The following is a 12370-nucleotide window of genomic DNA, read 5'->3' as shown; positions in this document are numbered from 1 at the left end:
CAGCTCAGTGTGAAGAGTGGGTAGTCTCCCTGAAGAAATGGGAGTGCATGTGGCTGGGTCATGTGGTCCAAACCCCACAGGAACACAATTAATTTTCTAAAATCTGAAATCAAATTCTAAAACACATCTGGCCCCCAGGTTTTTGGGAAACTAGAGTGGTCCTGAGGTGTAAGCAAGGTGTTTGGTGTGGTTTCTTAGATAATTGAATTGTAGTCTCTAACCGTGCACTTATTTCCAGCTATACCAAAGGCCCACTTCGTGTGTATGTGTGTGTGTAGGCTGAAAATGTGTCACTTTATTTTGCTGAGCCACAGATGAGGAATAACGAAGCTAAATAAAACAAGAGTGAGAGGAATGTCTCTACAATCGTTGTAGACTCTTCTCATATCTCCTCTGCTCTGTTTTACTATTTCCTTCCTCTTTGTTCTTCCTTCTTTAAAATATTCAGCTGCCCCCTTCCTCGAAACTGCTGACTGCACAGTGGTGTGCGGTTTTCTTTCTAACTATTAATCTTGCAGGTCATTAAACCTTTCTGCTGCTGCAGCTTTTTCTCTTTCCCAGTAAAGGCTTCAGAACTTCAAAGTTTTTAAAGCTTATACCTTCAAGGGCCCTGGGAACTCTGGGCTTCTGAGACTAGAGGAAGGTGTACCCAGTGTTCATTTAGCTGCAGGAAATGGCACAGATGCGAGCTCTGAGAAATACTTGGAGATGTCTAAAAGAAGTCAGGCTGAGGGCATGTCAGACTTTAAGCCAGGATTCGAAGTGTGGCTTTTCCCAAGGCCCAGGAGACAACTTTAGGTGCTTGCTGGGTGGAATGTTGGAAATGAGATTTCTGCATAAAACCAGCCTCTCCAGGGGCGCTCCATCCTCAAGGAACAGATAGTCAGCAGACACCTGCCAGAGAGAGCCAAGGAAACAGACAAGGGGACTTAACTTGTTTTGACTTTGGCTTGGTGGTGGGTAGGAGAATGAAACAGTGTCTCCTGTGAAAATTTGCATGAACACAGATCTGTGGTGACAGTTCAGCCTTGAATTTGTACTACCTGTGTGTCCCAAGGAACCCCAAGCTGTGAAATTCATCTGATATAATTTGGGGTTGGTAGCGTCACATTGTGCCTGTCAGAGTCAAATGAGAATCATCTTTGGAGGGCTGTACTCATAGTTCAAGCTCTGAAAGATTCTGTAGATAAAAGCCAGCCATTCCAACACAAGATTTTACCCTCAATTACAGATGAAGAAGCAAGTCCTCATGAATGAAAGTCAGCGGAAATAACAAGCAAAGGAATCAGACCCCCAAGGGTTTAAGATACAAGACCAGTGGGATACACAATGTCTTTAAATGTTAATAACGTAAAACAAGTCATTGAAAAAAATGAGCAGGAAACACTATACTAATTTTAAAGATCTACAGATATTTGAAGGAAAAACAAATAGGACATCCAGAAATGAAAAATATAATAACTGAAATTGAACATACCGTCTTTAGCACTAGGTATGTGCTATCACAGGTTCTTCTTATTAGAAGCATCAAGATAGCAATTCTGAATAAGGTTGAAACAAGAACAACATTAAAAAAGTTAATTTGCACAATTTTGTACCATTGAATGGAGGCTTCCCTGGTGGCTCCCCCAGTAGCAGTAAAGAATCTACCTGCAATGCTGGAGATGCAGGACTCTCGGGTTCGATCCCTGAGACAGGAAGAGTCCCTGGAAGAGCGTATGGCAACGCACTCCAGTATTCTTGCCTGGAGAATCCCATGGACAGAGGAGCATGGTGGGCTGTAGTCCATAGGTCGCAGAGTCGGACACGACTGAAGCGACTGTGCATGCACACATGTACCATTGAATGCATCACACTGCATTAGAAAGAAAACAGATATGGAACCCAGGCAATCTTTCATTTCATGACTGTGTGACATTTTGGGTTACTTCTTAACCTCTCAGATTCTTGGTTTCCTCTTGTGTAATCTGACCCTACAGTTTTGCTCAGAGGGTTCAACTAAACAGTTTTTACAAGAGTCTTGATTCCCTCTTCCTCCTTTGGTTCTGGAGACTGCATCTCTTTTCCACCTCCTTCTCCCTAGGGTCCTGCAGTTTCCTGTTTAATTAAATTAGCTCCTCAGATGAATGAAGGGACTGTGTCATAATCACTGAGAGTTCCCCCAGGGACTTGTATGTGTTCAGGAGCTACACATTCATCTGGAAGCTAGGGGCTCTATAAGGAGGGGGCTGGGATGACTGAAAGAAAGACTGCCAACCAGAGGGGGTCAGTTCCAGGTAGCGAGGCTCTGGCTAGGCCTCCCATCCCAGGGTGGTGGTGGATGGCACGGTTCTGACTTTGAGATGGGCCTGAGTGTGGTTAATATGCTGACAGATACGGATTTTGGTCAGATACAGCCTGCAAATCCTATCCCCAATTAACTTAATCCCAGCCCTTGGGAAATCTGAATTTTGCATTGAACTTGAACTCTACTTCAGGGCTTGGGCCCAATCTGTTAGTGCCCTGCAGGCATCCTGTCCTCTTGGTCAGCTCTCCCGGCAGGAGACCTGCCAGGACTGTCCCAGGGCCTGAGCGCCTTGGACTGTGGGAGGCAGGTGGGGATGGGAGGCACCTGGGCAGGAGCGTCCCCATCTTCCTGCCTGTCTCCCTCTCCCTCCTTCCCCGGTCACCTCTCCCTCCTGTTGCCACTTTCTTTGCGTGCATTCTTTTCCTTCTGCTCCTTTTTCTTCTTTTCTTTTTAATCTCCTTCCTCTTCCCTTTCTCTTTGGCAGAGAAATGCAAGACTGTTTTTTTGTTTGTTTGTTTTTCTGCTCTGGGAAATGAGTACAGTGAGGATTTGAGGGGTAGGTCTCGTCTGGGCTTGCCTAAACCCAGAACAGTCTTGGCACAGAGTAAGATTTGAGGAACTGTCGAATGGGGTTGTCCTGGACTTTGGGAAAGCTTCTGGACCTTTCCTGGTGTGAGTCCACATAGTGACAGTGGAATTCTACCCAGGAAGAGCAGCTGTGAACCTGAGCAGCACTGGCCTCAGGGAGGAAATGGCAGGTCCCCCCCTCTGCAGTGACACGGGCCCAGCCCGGCCTTGGAACTCAGCACGGTCAGGCCTGCGGATGACGTCACCTGCCTTCCGTGGGACAGCTGCAGCCAGCAGCAGGACACGCAGGAAATGCCAGCAGTAACTGGAAACTTTATTTTCAAAGGCTTCCCACAGCATTCGTGCATGGCGAGAATTGTCTGTACTGCAGGATTTTTCAGGTGGCTGCTCTGGACACCAGGGGGCCGTGAAGCCCCCGTCTTCCCTGGGGCAGGGCTCCTGTGGGTGGTATTCAGGGACATTCCCCAGAGGACTGCAGCTTTCTGTTCGTGGGATTCCATTGAAACAGACCTTCAGAACCCATGGGATCCGTTTGGGCAATACTCTTCAAGACCCCCTTTTGCTATTCCATTTAAAAAGTATTTTCTTCTTCTTTTCCTGTCTCTTCTGCCTCGTCGTCTCTGTGCAGTGGGTGAATGTAAGAGAAACGAAGCAAGAGAGAAACGCAGAGATTTAGAGGACAGACTGTTTTGAGGAGAGGCAGCCTCTGCCTGGCCGTATTCAAAGGTCTGGAATGAGGAAGAGGCATCAACTGGGTCTGTGTGTCCCCTGATAAGAGAATCGGAGCTGTGGGGAGGCACATTTCATCTTGGGATTCCAGTGGGGGTGAGGAGCTCACACCTCCACCCCTGCTGTAGAGCAGCTGCAGTGCACGGGACATGCTCATAACCCTCGGGTGTTAGAGAGAGTTTATGCTTCAGCAGACAACCTCCAGCAGGGTACTCTAATGGTTATGGGTTACTGGGCACCTATCCATCAGGCTTAGCGCTAAGTCCTGTACCTATCACCTCGTCTCATTCTTGCGACTGTTCAGTTGGGTGGGAATGATCATTAACATCACTTTAATTGCTCTGCCAAATAATGTGAATAGAATCAACTGAAGCCTCACACATGGCTTTCTCAAGTGTAGGTATGCCTTGGAAGCTCTTTGAGAGCAAGTTAAACATTTAGTCTCTCGGGCCTCCTCCCCAGAGTCTGAGGCAGGGCCCCTGAATCTGTTGTTCGTGGTGTCCCCTAGTTCCTTGCTATGCTTCCCAGGTGGCAGAGTGGTAAAGAATCCACCTGCCAATGCAGGAGATGGGGGTCAGGAAGAGGACATGGCAACCCTCTCCAGCATTCTTGCCTAGGAAATCCCATGGGCAGAGGAGCCTGGTGGGCTACAGTTCATGGGGTCACAAAGAGTCGAACATGACTGAGCGACTGAGAATGAACACACACAGACACACTTACCCACACACACACACACACACACGTAATTGACTCACAAAGAATCCAGTGGCTTGAGGTCACAGGCTGGTAAGTGGCGGGGGCTGAATGGAATCAAGGTAGTCTGACATCAGAGCTTCCCTCCCCCAAGTCTTAACCGGCAGGATTTACTGGGTTGGCCAAAAAGTTTGTTCAGGTTTCTGTAAGATGGTGCAAAACCCTGAACGAACTTTTTGGCCAACCCAATACTTCTCGGCATGGTTTTGATACATGTTGAACTCACCAGCATTTTCTTGCATGCTTTTTTCTCTCCCCCTTTTTATCGCAGTCCTAGCTGTCACATGAACCTATTACCTTCAATTGTTGAGGAGACGCCACTTTGGGAGACGTGTGCTCCGCAGAGAAAGCTCCGTCTCTGCCTCCCTGCCTCCTCACGGTTTATCTCCTTTCAGGGAGCGCGTACTATGGGAGCTGTCATCTAAAAATGGACTGGCTCAGCGCTGCAGGGATTCAGGAGGGGGAAGGTGACCACTTGCAGGAAGCCGGTGTCAGGCGGGGGACTAGAGGACATCTGAGGTCCAGCCCAGCGAGGACAGTCACTGAGCGTGGCCCTCGACGGAGCTCCCACTGTCATGGGCCGGTGCTGCCAGAAGCGTGACTGGCGGGGGAGGCAGTGGCATCCTGGCCCCTCTCACCACCTGCCTGAGTTACTGCAGTTGCCTCCTGGCTGCTCTGCTCCGTTTACTTCACTGCCTTCTCCAGGCCGCCCTGCGCACAGCTGCCAGATTAATCTCCTGAATGCTGATTTCATGATGTCACCCTGAACTCCCTTCCCTCCCGTCTGGGCGCAGAAGCCTGAGCTCTGCCTCAAAGTCAGGCCCTTTGCCCTCAGACCCTGATTTGCCTTTCCAACCTTGCCTTCCTTGTCTGCTCCACCCCGCACAACCCGCCCCTGCCAAACCCCACTCTACCTGGCCTGGGCCACAGAGTGCCCTGAACAAGCCCTCAAGACACATCTGTTCTTAACTGGGGTTCCCTCCAGGTGTTCAGGTTCCTTGTTCATTCAGGGTTCCATTCATTTTTTCATTCACTCAGCACTCATGGTGCAGGAAGAGGCTAGGGAGAGACAGAGACGTACAGAACAGGTCCCCTGACCTTGAAGAGCTCTTGGTCTAGGGTAGGGGCATGTAGGAGAGCACCTTTGATCAGTGTGGTAAAAGCTACTCCAAGCTGTGTATAAAGCCTCCTCTTCCAGGAAGCCCTCACTGATTGTTCCATCACTGAGAATTCACTCTGTCCTGGAGCTGTACAGATCCTAGTCTCTGTTCTTCTCTTTCAGCGCCTTGTTTTCTGCCCTAAAAAATTTACTTTCTTTTATTGCCAGTATCTCTTGGACTTTATCCTAAAGGAACATACCACACTACTGCACCATGTGCCTATTAATAGGAATATGTGTTTATATTGGGGTCTGATTATAAAGCATGCTCGTATTTGTGATTCTCCTGATTCTCTTAACAATGGTAGGGGACAGGCAGGACAGGCTTGATTAGCTCCCGTTTGCAGAGAGGTAAGGTGCATAGTTTCTAAGTGGCAGACCCAGGATTGAGGCTCGCCACGTGTGTCTTACCACATGTACGCTGCACAGCCCCACAGGAGAATGGATGGATGCACTCCCTTCACTCTCCCCTGGGCCTGCAGTGTGCATCAGGTGTGTGAGAGGAGGATGCGAGGGTGGAGAGGAGACTCTTGCACCCAAAACCCAGAGCATCCATTAAGGAGCAGAGAGGTACATGGGGTAACCCAGGCTGGTTAGGATAAAGGGTGCACTGTTCTCCTAATTCTTGTCATTCAGGCACTCCTTCTTGTCCTCCATGGAGACCGGCAATAGCTGATGGAGCTAGACTAGAAGGAACAGAGGGCTGGTGAGGAGCGGCGGGCTGAACTTGGATAGGATGGATGAGCAGAGAGCAGGTGAGCAAGGCCGGGGGACAGACGCAGTCAGGAGACTTGCCACCTCTCCCTAGAGTTGGACGAGCTCTTGGGTTTCCTTAGCACCCAGAGAAAAGCGGGGGAAAAAAACTTTAGGCCCCACCACTCAGCTTAAAAATTTCAGAATTCCATCTGGTTCTTTAAAGTATTTAGTGGAGCTGAAGCCAAGGTATATAGAAAATGGAATCCCAGCTCCCTTTCACCCTGGCAATTGATTGTTGGTTTTGCAATTATAGTGAAGGTGCTGTTGCTGTGAACACTAGCTGGTTGGAATGCTTGGGCTTTTGAAGCTTAGCTGTTTGAGCTACGTACGTGTTAAAAAAAAAAATCTTACCTTGCTTTAACAAGAACGAAGTGTGTTTCTTTAGCCCAGGCATGAATCAAAAATAGTTGAACTTTTTTTTTTTTTTTGCTCAAGTTTAAAAATAAAAAAGTCACCTTTGGGCTGAGATCAAGAATGGAAAATTTCAGGGCATAAGAGTAATTTTTTTTCCATGTGTTCTGGCAATGGACGATAAGGCGTTTTGATGGAAGCTTGCATGGAAACATCAGTTGTGAATCCCACTACATTATTGCTTTGCAGTGTTTCCTTGCTTAAGCTGTCCTCCATGAAAGCCCCTCTCCCTCCTCCAGGTCCAGCTGAATATCCAGAGTGTAGGAGAGATGTGTGTAATTGAATATCAGCAACTAATTGGAATAGGCAAAAGAGGAGGTGATTAAAATTAATAGAAGCTTCAGCTTCTTCAAAGGTGATTTTTGTCACATAACGTGCAGATTAGTACCCCAAAAGATTAATTGCTAAATCTCTAGATGGGGTAATGACAGGTGTCTAGAAATAACTGCCAGGTCTAGAAAATTGTGTTGACAAATGAGAAAATAAGGATGGGACATTTCTGAATTTTCATAAAAAAAAATTCTGTGTAGTCCTTGACACTGTAGTTAATTTTGAAGGGTATTATGGTTAGAGTTTTATTTAAGAGACTCTGTTTTTGCAGCTCCATATGATTAAGGTATGAAGAAACTGTTTTATGTATTTTGATTTTACTGTTTCTGACAACATCTTCCCGAGGAAGTATACTTTTGTGCAACAGACTGCCTCGGATGCTAATTCTAAATTTAGAAGCTGCCTTCAATGGGTGCTGAAATCAGTCACACAAAATCCAGGTGCTTACTTAGAAATCTGAATACTCAGGAGGCTGGCCAGGTCTCTGGTGGAGATTTGGGCAGTTGACCTCTTTTAGGACCCCAGGACTGTTAGGATGTGGCATTATCAGCTGTGGACTAGGCTCTAGACAACCACATCAACACGTATTAATTTTGCAGGGACAATGGACACACCCTCAAAACCCCAATCCGGGCCCTTGGATTTTCATTTCATTTCTGTCACTTATTGGCCGTGTGACCTTGACTGTGATGATTCACGTGGCAGCTTTGGTTTCCTCATCAGTAAAATGAGCGCGCTGAATTGCATATGCTCTAGGGTCCTTTCCAGACCTCCAACCCTGTAATTAACAAATTCAAAGATTCAAGTAAGAGCATTAGCTCTTTTTTACCTGGGCTGTTTGTAGTGGTCAAAAATGATAACATTTATTATTATCATTGTTGTCTGTACTGTACCGCATGTGGGATCTTAGTTGTCTGACTAGGAACTGAACCTGGGCCCCCTACATTGGAAGTGCAGAGTCTTAATCACTGGACCCCTGGGAAGTGCGATAGCATTTTAAAAAATGCCCCTGCTGGTTAAAATAGCCATTTCCCTAAGCTCTGTGAATGCCTTCCTCCCTCTGGCTCCTTCCCTGATAGCATCTGGACCTCCCCACAAGGCAGCTCCTAAAGGCACAAGGCTTGGCACTGCAGAGGGTCTTCAGTCCAGGCGCCTGACCACCTGGTGGAGGGAGCAAGTCACATAGCCTTGCTTACCTCAATCCATTGCCTGCAACATGGGGATTATAACTGTCATTTAGTCGCACGGTCATGTCTTGACTCTTTGTGACCCCATGGATTGTAGCCCCTTGGGCTCCTCTGTGCATGGAATTTTCCAGGCAAGAATACTGGAATGGTTTCCCATTTCCTTCTCCAGGGGATCTTCCTGACCTGGGGATGGAACCCTCATTTCCTGCATTGGCAGGTAGATTCTTTACCACTGAACCACCAGGGAAGGCCTGGGGATTATGATAGCATTTACTTTATTGAGCTGAGGGTGAGATTGAATAATATATTAATATATGAAATGCTTAAAATAGGATAAACGTAAAAGACGCTTGCTCCTTGGAAGAAAAGCTATGACCAACCTAGATAGCATATTGAAAAGCAGAGACATTACTTTGCTGACAAAGGTTCGTCGAGTCAAACGATGGTTTTTCCAGTAGTCATGTATGGATGTGAGAGCTGAACCATAAAGAAAGCTGAGTGCCAAAGAACTGATGCTTTTGAACTGTGGTGTTGGAAAAGACTCTTGAGAGTCCCTTGGACTGCAAGGAGAGCCAACCAGTCCATCCTAAAGGAGATCAGTCCTGAATATTCATTGGAAGGACTGATACTGAAGCTGAAACTCCAATACTTTGGCCATCTGATGTGAAGAACTGACTCAATGGAAAAAACTCTGATTCTGGTAAGGATTGAAGGCAGGAAAAGAAGGGGATGACAGAGGATGAGATGGTTAGATGGCATCACCGACTTGATGGATATGAGTTTGAGCAAGCTCCAGGAGCTGGTGGTGATGAACAGGGAAGCCTGGCATTCTGCAGTCCATGGGATCGCAAAGAGTTGGACACAACTGAGCAACTGAACTGAACTGATATGAAATGCTTAAAATAGGATAAACATTGTAGAAGGGATAGCTCTCTCTCTGTGTGTGTGTGTGTGGTCTGTATGTGCTCAGTCATTCAGTCATTTCCAACTCTTTGCGGCCCCATGGAATTTTCCAGGCAAGAATACTGGAGTGGGTTGCCATTTCCTACTCCAGGGCATCTTCCCAACCCAGGGACTGAATCCACATTTCTTCTGTCTTCTGCATTGGCAGGCAGATTCTTTACCACTGCACCACCTGGAAGTGCTGTATACACACCTTTATCATAGGGCTTTATTCTGTACTGAGTGAGGTGATGTTAACAGAAGGAGCCTTTCACTTGTCTCAGGCTCTTCCAAAGGTCTCACAGTCTTCATTTTCCCGGTGGATGCGGGGTGCACCTGTGGGGACAGGGAGGTGGGATAAAGAGCTCTGGTTGCTTTGCTGGAGTCTCCACTTGAGGAAGGCCCTGGGCCCAGTGGTCCCCCAGCTTGCGGGTGTTACTAGGCACTTTGGAAGTTCATAGGAGGCTCAAGGTGGAGGCTGGGCCCAAACCATTGCCAGCCCCAGCCTGGCTGTGGGCCTGGCGGATCAAGAAGTGTGTTCCTCTCAGAGCGTCCTGGTCAGAGACAGGAGGTCCGGTGTTAAGGTTTAGTCTGCTGGTGCCACTGAGTGCCGCTCTTGATGGCTGAAGAGTCAGCTACTTAGCATCCAGGAAACCCAACGGCTGTGTCCAGAGTCAGACCTGCTTAGAAGAGAAGTGAAGGCAGCAGGCTGCGTGGACCGGAAGCCACTTACATGCTCCTGGTACAGGTGATGCTGCTCTTTCAGTCTCAGCTTCTTCATCGTTGTTAGGGTGGAGTTAGCTAGATCAGGGGCTTGCAAGCTCTGTTTATTCCCTTGGGACCCACAATGAGCGATTCATTTTTTCAACCTGACACAGCCGTTCAGGTGTGTAATTCAGAGTGCCACGCAGTAGCACCCTCTGTATGCAATGTTTTCTGTTTTCTATTCTGCTAGGTGGTTTTCTGCTTCAGCTGAAAAATGCCAGTTGTGAACTCTTAAATTGATTCTGTGATCTGCTCATGGGTTGCAGTCTGCAGTTTGAAAACACCAGGCTAATTGAGAGTTGAGGGCCCTCTCGGTTCTGTTGGGACAGCAGTGGGGAGAGCAGTGGCTTCTGGTTGTTGGACTAGAGAGTGTGTGAAATGTTTAGTGGGTGATACCAACCAGATATTTAATTGCAGAGGTGGAGCCAGGAGCTGCTGCTTCCGTTTTGACCTTTTCTTTGAAAACAAGGGCTTCCCTGGTAGCTCAGATGGTGAAGGATCCTCCTGCAATGCAGGAGACCTGGGTTTGATCCCTGGGTTGGGAAGATCCCCTGGAGGAGGGCATGGCAACCCACTCCAGTGTTCTTGCCTGGAGAATAATATGGACAGAGGAGTCTGGTGAACTGCTGTCCATGGGGTTGCAAAGAGTCAGACACGACTGATCGAGTAACGTGTAGACTCCAAAGTGTGGTGACAATATGTGTAGGGTTATAGGTCCTTCTCCAGTATGCTCAGTCCCAATGGGAATGAAGTTAGGATTTCTAGCTGAAGAGGAGAGCTGGGGAGAACAGTAGACGGTGTGGTCCCAGCTGGTTCTCAGCAAAGTTGTCGCCTCCAGCCTTTCCACCAGTGCGACCCAGCTGCAGCACCATGGATGGGGCACACGTGGGGGTGGGAGGTGAGGTGGGGGTGGGATTCACATCCTTTCTCAGCTGCACACCCCGGGCACTAGTTTGGTCCTGGAGAGGCATCCACCTGCCCCACCAAGTGGTGACTTAGGAGTTGCTGAATCACGGGGAGGTCTGGGGTCACAGGAGAAGGATCAGTGTCATGGTGGTGGACATGCAAGAGTTTGGGGCAGAAGCTACTGACTAACATGTAAAAAATATTTCAGTATTTTAACACTGGTAGCGCTGCACCAGTGCAGACATTTGAATTTCAACCCTGGGCATGTGGCCTGTTGCCTTCAGTTGTCTTAAAGAGACCACCATGAGACTCCACCTCTTAGGATCAGCTGAGGGTGATCTGAATGCCTCCTGAGTGTTGACAGGGGCTGGGCTGACCAAGGGCATGGAGGAGTATTAGATATTTGGGGCTGGAAGTCCCAGGCAAGAATAGCCCATCAGGCCTTTTCAAGTCAGTGAGCACATTTTTGGTGTAGCACTGGAGCCGAATGCCCACTGCTGTCGTACGATAAAGCTGCATCAGCAGATCTCCATCTAAGGTCACAAATACTCTAAAGGAAGAAAGACTCATTAGAAAGTGTATTGCTTGGGGAGGCCCCGAGGTTCACCCAATGGGGACTGTGCCAGGACTTCTGTCAAGATGCCTGGCTTGACCCTGACTTCCTAGCCTCTGTTTCTTAGGTATATGTTGGGCCTCTGCTGTCTTCCATCTGAATGGGCAGTGGTCTTATTTGGAGTCCTAGTGTTGCTGTTGAGATGTGGCAGTATTCTCACCTGGGAGGGGCATGCCTAAGGACAAAAAAATCCCCAGTTAACACCAGCTGTATTGTAGCAACCTGTCTTCTTATAACTGGCCAGAAGCCTGGCTTCTCTCCCTCAGGACACCTGCCATCTGAGACACTTTCCGGGATGGCATGGAAGCTGGCGAATCATAGGTCTGAGGTCTCAGTTGCTGTGTCCCACGGCTTTGATGGGTTCCCTCCCCTGATATCATTATGATCCAGTAGATCTGATGAAATAGCTGTCTGCTCACGGCTGGGAGGGGAGTGGTCTTCAGTACACCCCTGACTCTGCAAGTCCGAAAGCTGAGGGAGGTGCCATCCAGGAATCACCTGACTCCTGGTGCTGTCCTTCCTTTGTGTTCTTGTTTTTTGCAAAGACTAGAATTACAAACATTCCAGGAGTTACCTGCTACCTAGGGAAATGAGAAGCCTTTTCCTTATCCCAACCAGGAGGACTAAGAATGCCCGCTTCACAGCTTTTGTTGCGAAGACCCAGTGAGATTGAGCACTTGAGAAGGCTTTGCAGATTATTCAGCACAAGGGGAAAGAAATGATTATTATTTAATTACTGTTTTGATTATTTAGCATTTCTTATCATCCAGACATCCAAATGCCTCATTTGACTGGTGCCGTCTTTCTCTAATTCCAGTCTGGGATGTTTGCTTGCTTGTTCAGAAAATGATATAATGAGAAAAAAAAAATCACTTCGCAGGCAGACTGAGTGTCTTTCTTTCTATTTATTATTTATTTTTGACAGCACTGGGTCTTTGTTGCTG

General features: G+C 47.8%; 1 protein-coding gene and 1 non-coding gene across 18 annotated transcripts in view; both read left to right on the top strand.

Annotated features, from left to right (window-relative positions):
* The window catches only part of KCNMA1 (potassium calcium-activated channel subfamily M alpha 1), a 777298-nt gene that overhangs the window by 65831 nt on the left and 699097 nt on the right, over positions 1-12370 (top strand).
* Positions 4483-4537, top strand: MIR2285BA-1 (microRNA mir-2285ba-1). The gene has a single exon (NR_162268.1). It is a non-coding gene; the product is annotated as a microRNA mir-2285ba-1 (primary transcript).

Source organism: Bos taurus, chromosome 28 (genome assembly GCF_002263795.3).
Source record: "Bos taurus isolate L1 Dominette 01449 registration number 42190680 breed Hereford chromosome 28, ARS-UCD2.0, whole genome shotgun sequence".
NCBI lineage: Eukaryota > Metazoa > Chordata > Mammalia > Artiodactyla > Bovidae > Bos > Bos taurus.
Note: the sequence above shows the minus strand (reverse complement) of the source record. Positions and strands in the feature narration are given on the sequence as shown.